Raw genomic sequence first — 17507 nt, 5'->3', positions numbered from 1 at the left:
AAGATACTAACCCCAGTTCGTAGTGCACCATTGCACTCAGAGTCACTTTAGGTAAGCCTAGGATCACCTTCCAATACTCAGCCTCTAAGGCCTCCAATGGGCACACTCTGTCTAACACCATGCTCTCCACACCATACAACAAAATCAGAATGACTTTCATTTTATAAAAGTCTATTGCATGTTTCAGAGAGAATTTGCCAATTTATTTTGTAATAATTCTAGACTGTGAGGTCAATTGGATTAATTTACTCTGAACCATTGAACCCAATTCACCCTTAGATTGCCTGTTTGAAATTTCAGTCCCAAAATATTTGTATTCAGACACCTTTTCCAGCTTGATATCTTGTATCGACCATGAATACGGTGGAAGGGGCCTCCTACTTCCCAACTTGGAAGTAGAGGCAATTACTTGTGATTTACTGACATTAATAACCAATCTGTTTTCACAGGCGTATGCCCGAGCCTTACAAGCAACCACTGGAGACCTTGTGGAGTCTGTGACAATAAAACCAGGTCATCCACGTATAACAGATACGGGATCTGCTGTGCCCCAAACCTAGGTGGATCACCACTACAATGTAGAAATTCATGCCCAAGATCTAACATCAAGAAATTAAACAAGAATGCGGCCAGCGAACAGCCCTGTTTCAAGCCACGGAATGTTTCAATTTCTGGAGACAGCTTCCCATCCAAACTAATGCCCATCCGCATTGATGTTTTAGAGCGGAACAACATGATCAGGGACAGTAGAGAGGTAGGACACTTGTACGCTTTCAGTTTCTTAAAAAGCAGCTCCCTATTAACAGAATCAAATGCTGCTTTAAAATCTATAAAGCCTATATATAGGGGTTGGGTTCTCTCTAGCTGCTGTGCCTGGAGCAAATTGAGTATCATTATATTGGGGATTGTTTCTATACCCTTTACAAAACTAGATTGTAATGGGTCAACCAATTTTTTAGAAGTCACCCAAGCTTGTAGTTCTTTCAAACTTCGCTAATGAGTGGTGGAGAGGGGCAAGCATAAAGATGGGAAAAGTGATCCATCCACGTCTGAGTAGACACTAAGTTCACCTGTAAGCTTATCTGGGAGCCTGTGGTTGAATGTTTTATAGTTGACCACATTTTCGCTATGTTCTTGCTTGCTAAGGTTACCAACATGCTAGCCCCATCCTCCTGATACATGATCGCTTGTTGACTTCTGACCCAATTTCTATACCCTGTTTTCAATCTAGTGGTCAGAGTCTTCGTAATCAGGGGGGTGCATTACGTGCTGCTCTAAGATTGGAGCGGAGACTCGCTTTGATATCTTTTACCTCTTTATTGAAGACATGGAGATGTAGTGATGGTTGCTTAATTTTGGTACCTTGTTTTCGAGGGACTTGTATTTTTTTATTCTATTGTAGGTGTAATGTTCTCATCATCCCAGTGAACTTGCACCAGATGTTGTACAGTTAACTCCCACGAAAGGCCAACTTTTATTCAAAACACAGTGGTACTGCTGGAAATGGGAGAATTACTTCTGTAGTTGGTTCGTGAAAAGCCTCCTTCGTGAACCTTTTTAGCATTTCTGATGATTCTTCTGATGGATTGCTCCAATGCTGTAGGTGTTTTAAGACTCTGGCTGTCGGTGGCAGCTCCTTTAATGTGTGTAGGTTGATTGTGCACAACCACCGCTCACAGCTCCAATGAAGATGGACCACCACATCTAAATCAAAAAGGCTGCAGCCTAGTTTGGGGCAGATCATCTAGAACCATTTGAAGGCCCACGTCTTGATGTATTATTGCACAAGGTATCCATTTTATTTTACCCCATTGTTTGTAATTAAAACAAAAAAACTACAAAATATAAAAAGCGCAACTAAATACATTTTCTTTTCTTTAACCTTTTGTTTTATATATTGTAAGGGAGGAAGGGTCCGTATGCCCCCCTATACATTCTGCATGAAATAAGTCTATTTGCTCATCTCATAATGGGGAGACGTCCCCCTTGTCTTTCACCCAGCGCAGCGCACAGTCAGCTGCAACAGCCCCCACCACTTCCTCCCTTGTCTGCGCCACACCAGCCCAGTTCTCACGGAAGCCCAGGCGCGAATTGTTGCAAACTGAAAACTGTATTCTTTCTCTTCCTCTGAGATCACTGCCCTGTGTTTGACCGGGCCGAATCTTGATTGTGTATTCATCCATCTCCACAAACCTGCTCCTGCTACTTCGCCCCCCCTTTGAAAATTGTTGCCTGCACAACCTTTTGACCCACTATTCTCCTTTCATGTAGCAGTTGGTGAGAACCTTCCCCACTGACCACCATTGATTTCCCCCAATATAACTAATCCTGTGTGATGATACATTCCTCTTGGATTAACACCTATCAATCCATTCATTTGAAACCATGAGGCACCATGGCAAATAAATCTCAGATCAAAACTCTCCAATAAGCCACATGGCAGAAAGGACCCCTGCACCCCTTCCCCAAAAAGGTCCAGGTTAAGAATGTGTATAGGTTTGCTCACAATTTATAGGCAACCCTGCATTCTGGTATAAGTTTTATGTTTTACATTATTCTTCACATGTCAAAGATTACTGTGTAGTTTAGATTAATTAAGGGCACTCACACCCTGTGAACCCAGCCTGACCTTCACCCCTCCCGGATGAGCCCAGCTGTCCCATGTGCCGGTAGAAGCAACATCTCAGTACCAACCAATCAAGCTGCACTATCCCGGTATGGCATATACTGTAACACTGTAATACACCAATGTGCTCGCTCTATGCATCCCCTATACTGTTTGTCACCAATGAAGAGATTTTTGTATAAAGATATGATGTTTCTGTATTGTTGGCAGAGTGCTCTCAGAGCAGCAGAGTCCTCTGCATGCATCATTTTACTTTATAAAACTTTACTCAGCTTGCAATATTTCTCCTGGTCTCATTCCCTACTGGGTTGTGTCCATTTATTCTGAGTTGGAATTTGTATTTTGGGTAATGACCACCTTCACTTGGTGACCCCGTCGTGATTGCTCAGAGAAAACCCTTGTGGTGAGATCCGGGGCACCCCCATCAAGACCACCGCCACCTACGGCCAACTGGTATTTAAAACGCGTATGCTCCTGAGCAGGTTCTGCGGGTCCCAGCTTTGTAAATGCCCAACTGCTCGCCGGAGAGGGGGACAGCTTGGTTGGGGGCAGCACTCCAATTGTGGATAGACTGTGAAGAGAGGCTCTTGGATCACCACATACATTTGAGTATTGATTGCAAGGAGAATTAAAGGAGGGAAAATTAACGGGAAAAGGGTCAGATCAACGCAGCAGGGGAACAGCCTGTGGGTATGGTTGTGTGGGAGTAAGAGTGAGTGACTGATTGACAAAAACGCTTTTCTTCTTTATATGGCCCTTAGGTCTTTATATGAGGTGATGAAATAAGAGGAGATACGGGAACCTAGCTCCGAAAGGGGGTAGAAGGCGGCGCTGCATAGTACTGTCTTGACCAGTGCAGATTAATAAGTGAGGAAAAAGGAATAAGTAGGAGAATTGAGTAGACTCTGAGAACATTAGTAATTAGTTTTTCTCTTTCTTTTTAGTGTTGGTAAATACTCTTTAGAGGTCGGCCCAGAAGGGGCCAGGGTGGAGTGACTGTGAGGCGTGAATGAAGGGGAGAGCTTAGTATTGTCAAAAAGGGAGAGGGGCCTAAAAAAGTTAGCCTAATAATATATGTTTTATGTTCTCTGTTGTCAGTAAAGGTGCGTCAGTGTGTCAGATCTGTCTATTCAGTGCTTCATTTTTCCATGGTTTTTGTTTTATCAATAACCTGGTCAAGGTCAAATAAGGTGTAAGTGAAATGTTTTGAAATGCAACTTTGAAAATGTTTATGTTAGAAGATACAAGGTTATTGAAGTATTGACAGTGATAACTGACACCTACAAGCACACGCACACCCAGACAGTGGAAATAAAATATGGGTGCGGACACGCCATTGTTGCATATTTGTCAACACCTCCCCTTACACAGTGAGAAAATAAACAAATTATCATGACCAATTGCTAACCAGATATGGCAAGAAGGAGGGTCGTTTGATGAGAGGGTGTTGGACCTAGTAGAAACATACTTAATGGCCAAGTATAAAGGAAAACAGCTTCAAAATAGAAGGGAAGTACTGGACCTCTGGCAGATATTTGAAGAAACGCCTCCCTTAAGTAACAAAGAAAAGGAGGTAATGTCTGTAGCGGCCACAACACAGGAGGGAAAAGGGGGAGAAAAGGAAGGAGGGGAACCGAAATAGTTGTACCCATTATTGACTAGACCTGATGAAGGATATTGTGACCCATTATATTTGCCCTGGCCTAGTACACCACCTACACCAGCAACAGCACCCCCTCCCACGTAACACCCTAGAAGCCCATATTGCCGAACAAGCACATTCCCAGCAGATATAGGGCAAATCACCCGAAATATAGAAGACCATCTCATCAATACCCAAACAGAATTGGCCCGACTAGCATCCCAGTGCGTCGGCAGGCTGCCAGTGACGGGGTGAGGACAGACACTGAGACCACCATCGCCAAAAACACATTCCATTATAACCGAGGATGAATGGATTTCCGGGGACTTCCTCTTCCGCATTGATAGTACCCCAGTAAAAATAGTGGGAGTATGGCAGGAAGGTGATCAGGTAAGTGCAGTACAAGGCAGTGTGACATCTGAAAGGGTAAAGGAAGGTTGGAGTGATATCTATGAGTACGAGGAGGGAGCAGCAGGAGGAAGCCTACAAGTACAGTATATGACACCATAGGTGGGAGGGGAAGAGGAGAGATGGCAGGGAAGGTTGAGAAACAGGATGGGGAAAATGGCGTTGGCAAAAAAGAAAGGAACAAAAGTAGGTAAAGGGAAGGAAAAGACAAATCTGCAGATGCCACTCCTCCACAAGAGGGCAGGAAGGCTGCACTATGTGTCCTGGGCACTAATGGACAAGACACATTTACTGAAGTCACTACCCCCACTTTTGAGCGGGCCGGGAAATGGATATATGCCTTTGAGAAACACACCGCTGGGGTTCCCTTGGCCATAGGGGATGTCAAGAGCCTGCTAGATCCTGCAGTGGGTGATCAAGCAGACGGGGTGTGGGTGAAAGCGGGTTTCCCGGGAGTAACAATGGACTGTGATCAGCACGATGGGGCATCATTTGACAACGTAAGGGCACAGGTATGGGATGTACTGCGGAGAACCATCCCTGACACCCCCCGATTTACACTCAGTGATGCAGTGCACAATGGGGGACGATGAAGATGCTGTGCAGTTCATTCTTCGGGTGCAGGATATGTGGAGGGCAGAGACGGGCACGGCCTGGGACCAGTCGACCTCCATCTTTTACTTTATAATCAAGAGAGGACTCCCGAAGTAGGTACAGAAGGCATTAGATAAAAATGCCGGATTGAAGCCAAAGGTTGGCCAGAAATAAAAAGCATTATAATACACCATTGTAGGAGGATCAAAGAGAAGGAGAAAGAAATTGCTCAGAAAAGATTGGCAGACGATGCGGAGCTCGTACAAAAAAAGTTGGTGAAGGTCGCAGCAGTAGCAGCCACGTTCCCTGCAGACAGGCAGTAAGATGGGGAGCAGGGCCAAATAGCAATAAAGGCTAGGATGGCAGCCACCTGGGCAGCAAACAGGCAAGAAAAATAGTCTGGAGAGGAACAGTACAGAGGGCCACGGTAGCAAGGAAGACCTGGAAGAGGAAGAGGTGGGTACCGGGACAGAGAGGGGGATACAGTGGACAAGGACCCCGAGGCGGGAGAGATAGCATGTTGGTCATGCGGAAGGTGGGGCCACTTTGCGAGGGAATGTATCACCCATCCCATGGCATATTACCAGAACACACAAGGGTTCAATAATGAACAACAGTATTGCCACCCCCACCCTGGCAATCCCTATGGGTTACATATGGGAGGATACAGACAAGGGGAACCGGTCGACACTCGTGTCACACAAGAGCATGGAGCACCACCACAGGTAACACAGCAACGAGTAGTATGCCAAAACCAGATGGGGAATATGCACAGTAAATGGCGCACTAGGGCCATTCTGGAGAGCAGCCCTGGTTGGGGAAAGCGTATTCTCTTTTCCGGGGACAAACACACACCCAGACTAGAACAGCCCACAGAGAGCACTTGCGTGTCCAGTCCTATCGACTACCCTACGTCCAGATGGGGAACAACTAGTGGGGGCGGAGATAGGAAACAGACAGTTCATCTTCATGGTGGACTCAGGGGTGGAAAACCGTGCCTAATGGAAGGTCAGTTTCGGCTGTCAGGAAGAAATTTGGAAACACAGGGATTCTCTGGGGCAGTGGTCAAGGTTCCATACACTAAGGTTTTGGATATAACAGTGTGGGGGGAACAGTGCGAGCACCCCTACTGTACCACAAAGACTCACCTATAACCCTGCTGTGGAGGGACCTCCTTAGTAACCTCAATATGACTATCTCCTTCACTGACAGAGGCATGGTGTGCTCGATCCCGGGAATATGCCCCTTCCGGGCGATGCTGTTGATTAACACAATAGCAAATGAAATAGCAGTTCGCAGGATGCCCATTAACACGGACATGTTTGTATACGGGATACAGGTCTTGGCAAGAGTGGTGCCTGAGATAACAAGAACAGAATGGAGAGTACCTTCTGATTTTGTTTTCCGCCCCATGGCTACCCCTGAAATACTACCAGGTACCATCCTCTCCCTAGATTTGCAGGAAGTACAAGTGTCAGCTAACCGTATTGTGGTAATAGGTCTGGACACGCAAGGATGGGAGTGTCGAAGCGTATTATGCATAGATCCAAACATAGCACTGTGCATTCTGAAAGAAGAGGAGCTGTTCAGTGACAATGACACTGATGGGGAGATAATAATGGAAATATGCATGCCCTGTGACATAATGGTCCAAAACAGACAAGTGATGAACCCCCTCAGCACCATTGTCAATGCACCGCCGTCATCTTTCAATAAAGACATGCAACAAGTACCTACAAAACTGTGGACAACTAACCCCCATGACGTAGGACTCTTAAAAGAGGTGATGCCAGTTAAGATCAGACTCAAGCCTGGTGCGGTGCTGCCCCGCGTAAAACAATACCCCCTGTCAAGGGAAGCGTAGGAAGGAATAAAAGAGACAATACATGCACTACTACAGCAGGGTATCATTGTGCCATCAAATTTGCCATGTAATAAGGCAATTTATCCGATTAAGAAAGTGAAGTGCGGAGCTTGGAGGATGATACAGGACATACACCCACTTAATGATGTCATACAAAAGGTGTTTCCCTTTGTCCCCAATCCAGCATCTATTTTGTGCAGCATCCCAAAATCTGCCACGTGCTTTGCAGTAGTAGACTTGAAACACACTTTTTTCTCTGTACCACTCGATCCAGGCTCACAATACCTGACTGCATTTACACTAGGGGGAAGATATGAAGATTGTAGATTACCCTAGGGATACTGTGAAAGCTTGAGTATTTTTAACAGAATACTGCATGAAGATCTTGGAAATATTGATGTCAAAAGCACAGTGATACAGTACGTAGACGATCTGTTGATTTGTGGAGAGAATGAGGAACAGTGTACAGTTGACTCTATAACATTACTAAATGTGTTGGCACAGAAGGGTTGCAAAGTGGACAGAGGAAAGTTGCAGTAGTGCCTAGCAGAAGTACTATATCTGGGACAACTGATATTAAAGGATGGCAAAAGAATACTCCTAGACAAGGTAGCAGCTCTGCACGCAACAATTAGACCCCACGCAGTGAAAGACATGCAATAATTCTTCAGCCTATGTAACTTTTGCCGAGCATGGATACTTGATTATTCAGCACACAAGGCCCCTATTACAGGCACTAAAAGAAGCACAAAAAGACAACACAGCTATCACATAAGCACAAGAGATGAACACTGCTTTCAACACACTGTAGGAACATATTTGCACAGCACAAGTTCTAGCAACCCCAGATTACGATTGAGAATTCTACTTGTTCTCGCACTGTAAAGGAACACTCATGACAGCTGTCCTAACACAGAAAACATTGTTAAGGCACAAACCATTAGCATACTACAGCAGCATTTTCAATTCTGTGATGCAGGGGCATTTCGCATGCAGACAAGCTCTTGCAGCCGCCGCCTTTGTAATTGAAAAAAGCGCAACCATAGTGATGGGATGCTCAGTAACACTGTTTGTTGAACACTCTTTGTTTGCAATTCTCGAACGATCCAAATCCACACTTACCACACAAAGGGCAACTGCTTATGAAATAATACTGTCTAGTTCCAACATTCACATAGTGTGCTGCAAAACAGTAAATCCAGCCACACTCATCACTGAGCCACGCACGGTAGAAGACATGCAAAACAATGATTGTGCCACATACGAGGGAGAGGGTGACGACATCCCCAAAGCAAGTGAAAATGCTCTAGATGAAGGTGAAGTATACTTTGTGGATGGGTCAGCATCTATTTGCCCAGAGACAGGAGAGAAGCATGTGGGTGCAGTGGTGGTAAGATTGGATGATGGGGAGTATGAGATCCTTGTGCAAAAAAGATTACCTATGCATTATTCAGCGCAAGCTGCAGAATTTGTAGCATTGATTGACGCTTTGCACGCCGCAAAGCGATGCGCGTTAACGATTTATTCAGACTTGGCATTCGTAACCACAATAGTAAATGCTAGGTTGTCCAGGTGGAGGAGGAGAGGTTTCAGAAGGGCAGACAGGTCCCCAGTACAGCATTCAGAACTTTTAAATGAACTAATAGAAGCACTAGCAAAACCGTCAGTAGTGGGTTTGGTGAAATACCAAGCCTATACCAATAACAGTGATGTAATCTCATTAGGAAACATGGCATGGGACACTGATGCAAAACAAGCAGCTTATTCTCAAAAGCCCTAAGCAGCAGAATATGTGCTAAAAGGTAATGCCCAAGAGGAAAAGGAAGTGGAATATAACTCACTGCCCATAACCCAGATAAAAGACCTGCAAAAAGGGCCCCACTTGTGGTCAAGAGATGTGGTCAAAGAGAGGTTGCACACAGTCACCCACTGATCTCCTTTGGTGCCAAGAGAGTACAGGAAAGGTAGTAATGCCTGTAGAATGATTGCAACTTAGATTCTAACAGTAACATTTTCCGGCACACACAGCAAAGTAACACATAGCCCCGGACATCCAGGAAGATTGGTTTGTCCCAGAAATTGCAGGAACATCATGCTAAAATGGCAATTGAATGCGTAACGTGTCAAACATACAATTCTGGAATGACACTCAGGACACTAAGAGGGACACTGTCCCGCTCCATCGGACCTTTCCGAGATCTGCATATAGACTATGCAGATATGGGAGAAAGGTGCAATGGAGCAAGATACTTAATAGTGGTGGTCTGCCCCTTTTCGCATTGGGTGGAAGCAGGACCAGGTGCCCACCAAGATGTGAAATGCGTGGTGAAATATTTGGTGAGAGAAGTGTTTCCACGTTGGGGCGTTGTGATATCATACGCTCTGACAACAGAACTCACTTCATCAATGACCTCTTTAAAGAAGTTACATCCCTGTTAGGGATTAAACACAAGTTATGTCCCATTTACCACCAGCAAGCAAACAGTTTGGTCGAGAAAATCAACGGCCTCCTTAAAAGTAGATTTTCAAAGTTATGTCACACACTCAAAAAGAATTGGGTGTATTGTTTTGCCCTAAGCATTGTTTCAATTACGAACACAAACTAGCAAAGACCACCACTTGTCACCACACGAAATAGTAACAGGCAGACGTAAGGAGTATAGCAAAGCAAATTGCCCCACCCTTCACAAGGGAAAACAAAACTGATAAAAACACTGAAACACCAGACAGTCCCACGACACAGTTAATGCCCAGGGAGTGGTTGTACGTGCAGAGCTTTGTAAGGAGAAGGAACTCTCCGAGGTTTCACGGGCCTTATGGGGTGTTATATTGAACACCTTCTGCAGTGAGGGTTAAGGGCCTGAAATATTGGATACACCTCTTCGATGTTAGGAAAGCACAATACCAGAAGGGGGACAGCCAAATGAACAAGAGGCGGCTATGCCCTGATGAGATTTGAATGATCAGAAAAGAAGATTACTTGAAATTATCTGCAATATGTTAAATTGTAAATAAATATAAAGCCAAATGATTCATGAATAGATGAAATAGAAAAGTGATTGTTTATATATAGGTATGCATATATGCATCTCTCTCTCTCTCGGTCCCTCTTCCTCTTTCACTCACACTCAGCCACCTCCAATTATCTCTCTACTTCTATTTTATTCTTCTATCTCTATCTCTCTACCTTTATTTTATGTTTTTATCTCTATCTCACTACCTCTTAATATAAAAAGAAAAGTATGTTTTGCATAAATGAAAATTGCACTTAACCCCTTGTATTTCACTCTGTAGGTACAAATATGGCAGAGATGAGGGTCCTCAATGACAACGCTACAAATGTAGATAGCTATAGGAGAAATGTTAGCGCTACTAGAGCTTATTCTTATGAATGTGGCCTCTACTTTGAGGTCATAGTATTCTCAACTATATTATTGTGTTTAAGAATGTATTGGTCGATTTCTTTTATTTTTGAAGGTATACAAGAAGGGGGTTAGGGAGCAAAATTGGTACAAGAGGGGACACACTTAGTATGGGATGGGTTGAAATTGATTTGGGCCCACAATGTGTCCACAAACCTTACCTCTCTACACAAAAATCGTACAATGAAAGCCTCACTAAATGAACAATCAATGATGGATACTGATGCAAATGTATTTAATGATTACAATGACGACAATCTAATTGTAGCGCTCACCTGGTTCCCACGGGGGCGCTGGTCTAGTCTGGACTGCTGTGGCCTCTTCTAGCATGATGCGCAGGACCCAGAACACCGATTGGACAGGACCTCCAAATCGTGCTTGCCTGGCCCGTAGGAATATCCTTCTGCAGATGAGAAAGGGGATTAACAGTCTGCAGAATAGTGTGCTAGCTCCCCCCTTCCCCCTTCCCCCTTCGTTCCTCTCTAACTTCCTCCAAACCCCGGTTGAAGCTCACCTTACGGTTTGTAAGGATGAACTCTCCATCCTGCTTCTGGTGCAGGGGCGCGAGTTCGTCCAGTTACTTCACTGGTTTTCAGAATGGCACTGGCAAAATCCACTTGACTTTCCTGAGCGATGCGCCGTAAGTATGAAAGTTCAAAGTTCAAGTGAGGCCCCCTTTATGTTATCTTTCTAACCTGTGATCTGTCCTTAATTTCAGGTGCAGAATGAAGGCGATGCGTCGAGGGGTTAAACTGCCGAGGTGAGTAGTGATGAGGGCGATCCCTCTAAATGTCCTTATCATTCCCCAGAAATGTCTCTTGTCCTTTTCCCATAGGGGCTGGGGTACGGTACCTGCCAACGGGGCGGCGCCGACCCGAAATGTGGAAGAAAAGCCGGTAAGTATTATGGCTGTTAATCAGGCTTTCCTTCTGTGTTCCTTTTGTTTCTTCCTCTCTCCCCTAGGTGCAGAGATGTGGCGTCTGATGCTGACAGCCGCGATGGAGCCGGGAGATGTCTCGAGGACAGGTGAGTGAAGCGTGGCGCTGCAGCGAGCAACGCAATGCTTTTAAATGGAAGCCTTTCTTCAGGGATGCTGGCGAGAAGATTCCGGATGCAGGTTAGAAGTTTGAAATAGTCCTTGGTTTTCACCTTTCTCTTCTCTTCCTTCCTTGCAGGTCTTCCAGGTTTGAGGCGGGCGTGGCTGGAGTCCAGGAGCAGACACGGTGAGCGTTAAGCTGCAGGAAGCAGAACAACGCGAAGCATGAGCTGCTGTCTGGGCATGGCTTAAATAGCCTCCAAAGAAGTCCCAGGTATGTATCCTTCCCCAACTAGGTATGTATCCTTCCCTGGCCACGCCCAAGTGAAAAAATAGTCCCTATGAAAAAATAGTCCCTTTCAGGTCTCAGGGAGGCCTGAAGCGTGCAGCATGGTCTGCATCAGGTAAGTGCACAAAACACCTCCCTTTATGAGCCTGGCGCCTATGGCGCCAGGACTGATGTCCAACATGAGCCTGGCACGAAAGGCGCCAGGACTGAGTCCAAAGAGCCCCTATAAGGGGCCGCTGGGCTTTTACCCGAGGGCATGATGCCTGCTTCCGGGGGTGCTGGGCCTGGCCTGGGGCTCTGGGGGTAGGCATCATGACAGCACTCCCCCACAAGGCCCCTCCCAAGGTCGTTCCTTCTGGAGGTTTCGGTTTGTTTGGGAAATTCCGATGGAACCTTTTTACCAGCCGAGGTGCATGTACGTGATCACTGGGTTCCCAAGACCTTTCCTGAGGCCCGTACCCTTTCCAATCAATTAGATAGAAAAGTTTTGATTTTGAGATCTTAGAATCCAAAATGTTCTTCACCTCGAATTCAGGCTCCCCATCTATCTGAATCGGTTCTGGTGGCTTTGTTAATCTGGTTCCTGGGTGCACTGGTTTCAAAAGTGACACATGAAAAACGAGGGTGATGTCCATATAGGGTATAAAAGGGGCTCTGACCAGTTCCAGAGTGTATCGAGTTATTGTATGCATATTCTGCCACCCATAAAATGTCCTTCCAATTACCCTCCGATTGGTGCAACATACATCGTAGATATTGTTCAAGGGTCTGGTTCGTTCTCTCCGTCTGACCATCGGTCTGTGGGTGGTGGCTGGTCGAGAGTCTTACGTCGATTTGTGCCAGTTGACAACACTTTTTCCAAAAATGAGAAATAAACTGGCTTCCCCGATCGGAGACTAGTATGGATGGGAATCCATGCAAACGGATGATATTTTCGAGGAATTCTTTAGCAAGAACAAAGGCTGAAGCTAATCCTTTCAACGGAATAAAGTGGGCCATTTTGGAAAATAAATCCACCACGACCAGAATAGTATTGTAACCATTACAAGAGTGCAGGTCCGTGATAAAATCTAGTGACAGGGTGTGCCAAGGTGCTGGTGGAATGTCTAAGGGCTGAAGAAGACCGGCGGGTCTTGTCTTTTGACCTTTGTTTTGGGCACAAACTCCACAGGACATCACGAAAGATTTAATATCCTTTCGCCAGGAAGGCCACCAGAATTGTCGTTTAACCTTTTCCTCTGTTTTGGCAATGCCAGGATGTCCTTCCATCAGGGTATCATGATGATGGGAAATAACCAGTTCTTGCAATTCCTTTTCTGGCAAAAATAAGCGTCCTTGGAAGTAAGGTAAGCCATCCTTGACTGAAAAATTAGACCCCCTTTTGATCCAATCCTGCAAGGCTGAAGAGTCCAGGAATTGTTTCACTCGTGCTTGAATGTCTTCAAGGGTTTGTAAAGTGGTTATCCCCAAAATTCTTTGTTCGGGAATTATCGGCACCGGTTCTGAGTTTGTGTCTATTTCTTCCATTCCAATTCAGGATAGAGCGTCCGGCTTACCATTCTTATAGCCGAGGCGGTTGGTGATTACAAAATCGAACTCAGCAAAGAACAAAGCCCATCGGAACTGTCGAGGCGATTGAGCCTTGGCAGTTTTTAAATATTGTAAATTTCGGTGATCAGTGATCACGGTGATGGTATGCCGGGCGCCGAGGAGATAATGCCGCCAAGCCTTGAAGGCGGACTTAATGGCTAATAGTTCCTTATCGGTGATTGCATAATTTATCTCCGGTGGCAAGAACTTTCTGGACCAAAATGCTACGGGTGCAGTTGGTTGGTTTTAGGGTCTCTCTGAGACAGGACAGCTCCCATGGCTAAGCTGGACGCATCGGTTTCGACTATATATGGGAGATCGGGACGCAGGTGCTTCAAAATAGGTGCGGACGTGAACTTAGCTTTCGACTCCTGAAAGGCCTGTTCGGCTTCCTCGGTCCATTCAAAACGTTTATTTTTTCGCAAGAGTGCAGTGATGGGTTGCACCACACATGAAAACTCCAGGATAAACCTGCGATAAAAGTTGGCAAAACCAAGCATGCTTTGGACACCTTTCACCGAACTAGGTGATGGCCATTTGAGGATGGCATCCACTTTCCGTGAATCCATTCGGACCCCTTTAGGTGTCAGGATGAATCCGAGAAACTCAACCTCGGTGGTATGGAAAACACATTTTTCCAGCTTGGCAAACAGTTTGTGCTGGCGCAGTTTCTCTAGGACGGCCCTGACATGCTTTCTGTGATCAGATTCCGAAGAGGAGTACACAAGAATGTCATCGATATACACGACAACACATACATCGATGAGTTCCCGAAGGACATCGTTCATGAAGAATTGGAAGGCTGCAGGCGCGATGCACAACCCGAAAGGCATCACCTGGTATTCGAATAGTCCATATTTTGTACGGAAGGCCGTTTTCCATTCGTCGCCTTCTTTTACTCGTACCAGATGATAAGCCCCCCGGAGATCTAACTTGGTGTATACGCAAGCGTCCTTCACCTGGTCAAGGAGTTCAGGGATCAGAGGCAGCGGGTAACGATTTTTAACAGTTATCTGGTTCAATGCGCGGTAATTGATACAAGTTCTAAGGCCGCCTTCTTTTTTAGGCACGAAGAACAAAGCTGAGGATGCCGGGGACTTTGACGGGCGAATGAAACCATTGGCGAGGTATTGATCTAAATGTTGTCTCAAATGCAGAGTCTCTGGTTCAGTAAGGGCGTAAATCCTGCTACAAGGGGGTTGTGCACCGGGCACCAGATCGATTTGGCAATCGTACGATCTGTGCGGAGGTAACGTGTTGGCCTGTTCCTTTTGGAAGACGTCCTGAAAGTCTTGGTACTCTGGAGGTAGTTGCACGTGGACAGAGGTTACTGATGCTAGATTAATCTTTGGATTTTCTGGGTAGCAGGTTTGTGCACAATCCGGGAAGGTTATTCTCTTCGCTCGCCAATCAATTCGAGGATTATGTGTCTCTAACCAAGGGTTTCCGAGAATAAGCTGAAACTGTGGAGCCTTGATTACATCAAACACAACTGCCTCCCGATGGCCATCCGGACCTACAAGTGTCACCTCAGCTGTGGAATGTGTTACCGATCCAGAGGCAATTTCGGTTCCATCTACTGTGGTGATGACATCTTTGTTGGTTTTAGGACACAGAGGGAGGTTTATCCTAGAGACCAATTCTCGATCCACATAGTTTCCTATAGCCCCGCTATCGATGTATGCCTTTATAGCATGCAACCGTTTAGGCTGTTCCGGATCTACGAGGACCATTGGCACAATGAAATGCGAGGTCTGAGAGTTAGTTTTCAAGCTCGGCAAGCGGACCCCTACGCATGCCGGGCGTGGTCGTTTCCCGATACAGAGTTTCCATGGATTTTATCAGCGGCTCCTACCACCTTCTTGGGCGGCTTAACTGGGCAATCTCGTAGAAAGTGTCCAGAGGACCCACAATAAAGGCATAATTGCATCTGTCGTCTTCTTTCCCGTTCTTTTTGAGTTAGGGGTCCTTTAACACCTCTGATTTGCATAGGCTCCGAGGCATCAGCCCCCTTGGGGTTAGCGTGGGTCTTGGCCAACACCCGGGTTTCAAACTTGGACCAATCTGCTTTTCTGTTTTGCAGCCTGTGATCCAATCGGACCACTAAGTCTATATATTCAGTGCATTCTTGGGGCGGATTTACAACTTGTGCCAGGACATCTTTAAGTTCTCCGCGTAGACCTCGATAGAATAACGTGATTCTTTTATCCTCTGGCCAACCAGTTTCCACAATTAGTCTATTGAAGGTTGCAATGTAGGATAGAAGGTCTTGATTGCCCTGTCGCAGAGATAGAAGTTCGTCATCCAGAGCCTGTCCCTGGGAGTGTTGAGCAAATAACCTTTCCATGCTTGTTTGAAATCCTTGAAAATTACGAAGAATCGGGTCATCTTGAGTTACCAGTGGGACTGACCAATCAGCAGCACAGCCGCTGAGATATGACAACACAAAGGCTACCTTGGTCTGATCATTAGGGAAGGCCCCAGGTCTGCATAGGAAGTGCAAACGACACTGATTCATGAATACGGCGAATCGTTTGGGGTCCCCAGCAAAGCGTTCAGGTGGGGCCAGCTGCATGTTTCCAGGTAGATTAATCTGCACCGGGTTACTGGAAACCACAGGAGCGGGGTTCCTCCCGGAACCGGGTAAAGGAGGTTTTCCAGCTTGACCTTGCAAAAGCTGTCTAGCAGGGTCATCAGCTCTATCCTTTATTACAATCACTTCCCTCCTGAGGGCACTAGTCTCTTGATGAGCGGCGTGTACTTCGGCCCGTAATTCCCCCAGTAATTGGGCCAACTGGTCAGTTTCGGAAGTTTCCATAGCGCCTGGGTGGGAATTTGTAGGAAGGCTTTGCGTTCTGTAACGCTCACCTGGTTCCCACGGGGGCGCTGGTCTAGTCTGGATTGCTGTGGCCTCTTCTAGCGTGATGCGCAGGACCCGGAACACCGATTGGACAGGACCTCCAAATCGTGCTTGCCTGGCCCGTAGGAATATCCTTCTGCAGATGAGAAAGGGGATTAACAGTCTGCAGAATAGTGTGCTAGCTCCCCCCTTTCTCCCTTCCCCCTTCGTTCCTCTCTAACTTCCTCCAAACCCCGGTTGAAGCTCACCTTACGGTTTGGAAGGATGAACTCTCCATCCTGCTTCTGGTGCAGGGGCGCGTGTTCGTCCAGTTACTTCACTGGTTTTCAGAATGGCGCTGGCAAAATCCACTTGACTTTCCTGAGTGATGCGCCATAAGTATGAAAGTTCAAAGTTCAAGTGAGGCCCCCTTTATGTTGTCTTTCTAACCTGTGATCTGTCCTTAATTTCAGGTACAGAATGAAGGCGATGCGTCGAGGGGTTAAACTGCCGAGGTGAGTAGTGATGAGGGCGATCCCTCTAAATGTCCTTATCATTCCCCAGAAATGTCTCTTGTCCTTTCCCCATAGGGGCCGGAGTACGGTACCTGCCAACGGGGCGGCGCCGACCCGAAATGTGGAAGAAAAGCCGGTAAGTATTATGGCTGTTAACCAGGCTTTCCTTCTGTGTTCCTTTTGTTTCTTCCTCTCTCCCCTAGGTGCAGAGATGTGGCGACCGATGCTGACAGCCGCGATGGAGCCGGGAGATGTCTCGAGGACAGGTGAGTGAAGCGTGGCGCTGCAGCGAGCAACGCAATGCTTTTAAATGGAAGCCTTTCTTCAGGGATGCTGGCGAGAAGATTCCGGATGCAGGTTAGAAGTTTGAAATAGTCCTTGGTTTTCACCTTTCTCTTCTCTTCCTTCCTTGCAGGTCTTCCAGGTTTGAGGCTGGGTGTGGCTGGAGTCCAGGAGCAGACACGGTGAGCGTTAAGCTGCACGAAGCAGAACAACGCGAAGCATGAGCTGCTGTCTGGGCGTGGCTTAAATAGCCTCCAAAGAAGTCCCAGGTATGTATCCTTCCCCAACTAGGTATGTATCCTTCCCTGGCCACGCCCGAGTGAAAAAATAGTCCCTATGAAAAAATAGTCCCTTTCAGGTCTCAGGGAGGCCTGAAGCGTGCAGCATGGTCTGCATCAGG

General features: G+C 46.3%; 1 protein-coding gene across 1 annotated transcript in view; it reads right to left on the bottom strand.

Moving 5' to 3' along the window:
* The window catches only part of RXFP1 (relaxin family peptide receptor 1), a 1623004-nt gene that overhangs the window by 1093455 nt on the left and 512042 nt on the right, over positions 1 to 17507 (bottom strand).

Source organism: Ambystoma mexicanum, chromosome 6q, assembly GCF_040938575.1.
Source record: "Ambystoma mexicanum isolate Mex_15411 chromosome 6q, UKY_AmexF1_1, whole genome shotgun sequence".
In the NCBI taxonomy this organism is placed as follows: Eukaryota; Metazoa; Chordata; class Amphibia; order Caudata; family Ambystomatidae; genus Ambystoma; species Ambystoma mexicanum.
Note: the sequence above shows the minus strand (reverse complement) of the source record. Positions and strands in the feature narration are given on the sequence as shown.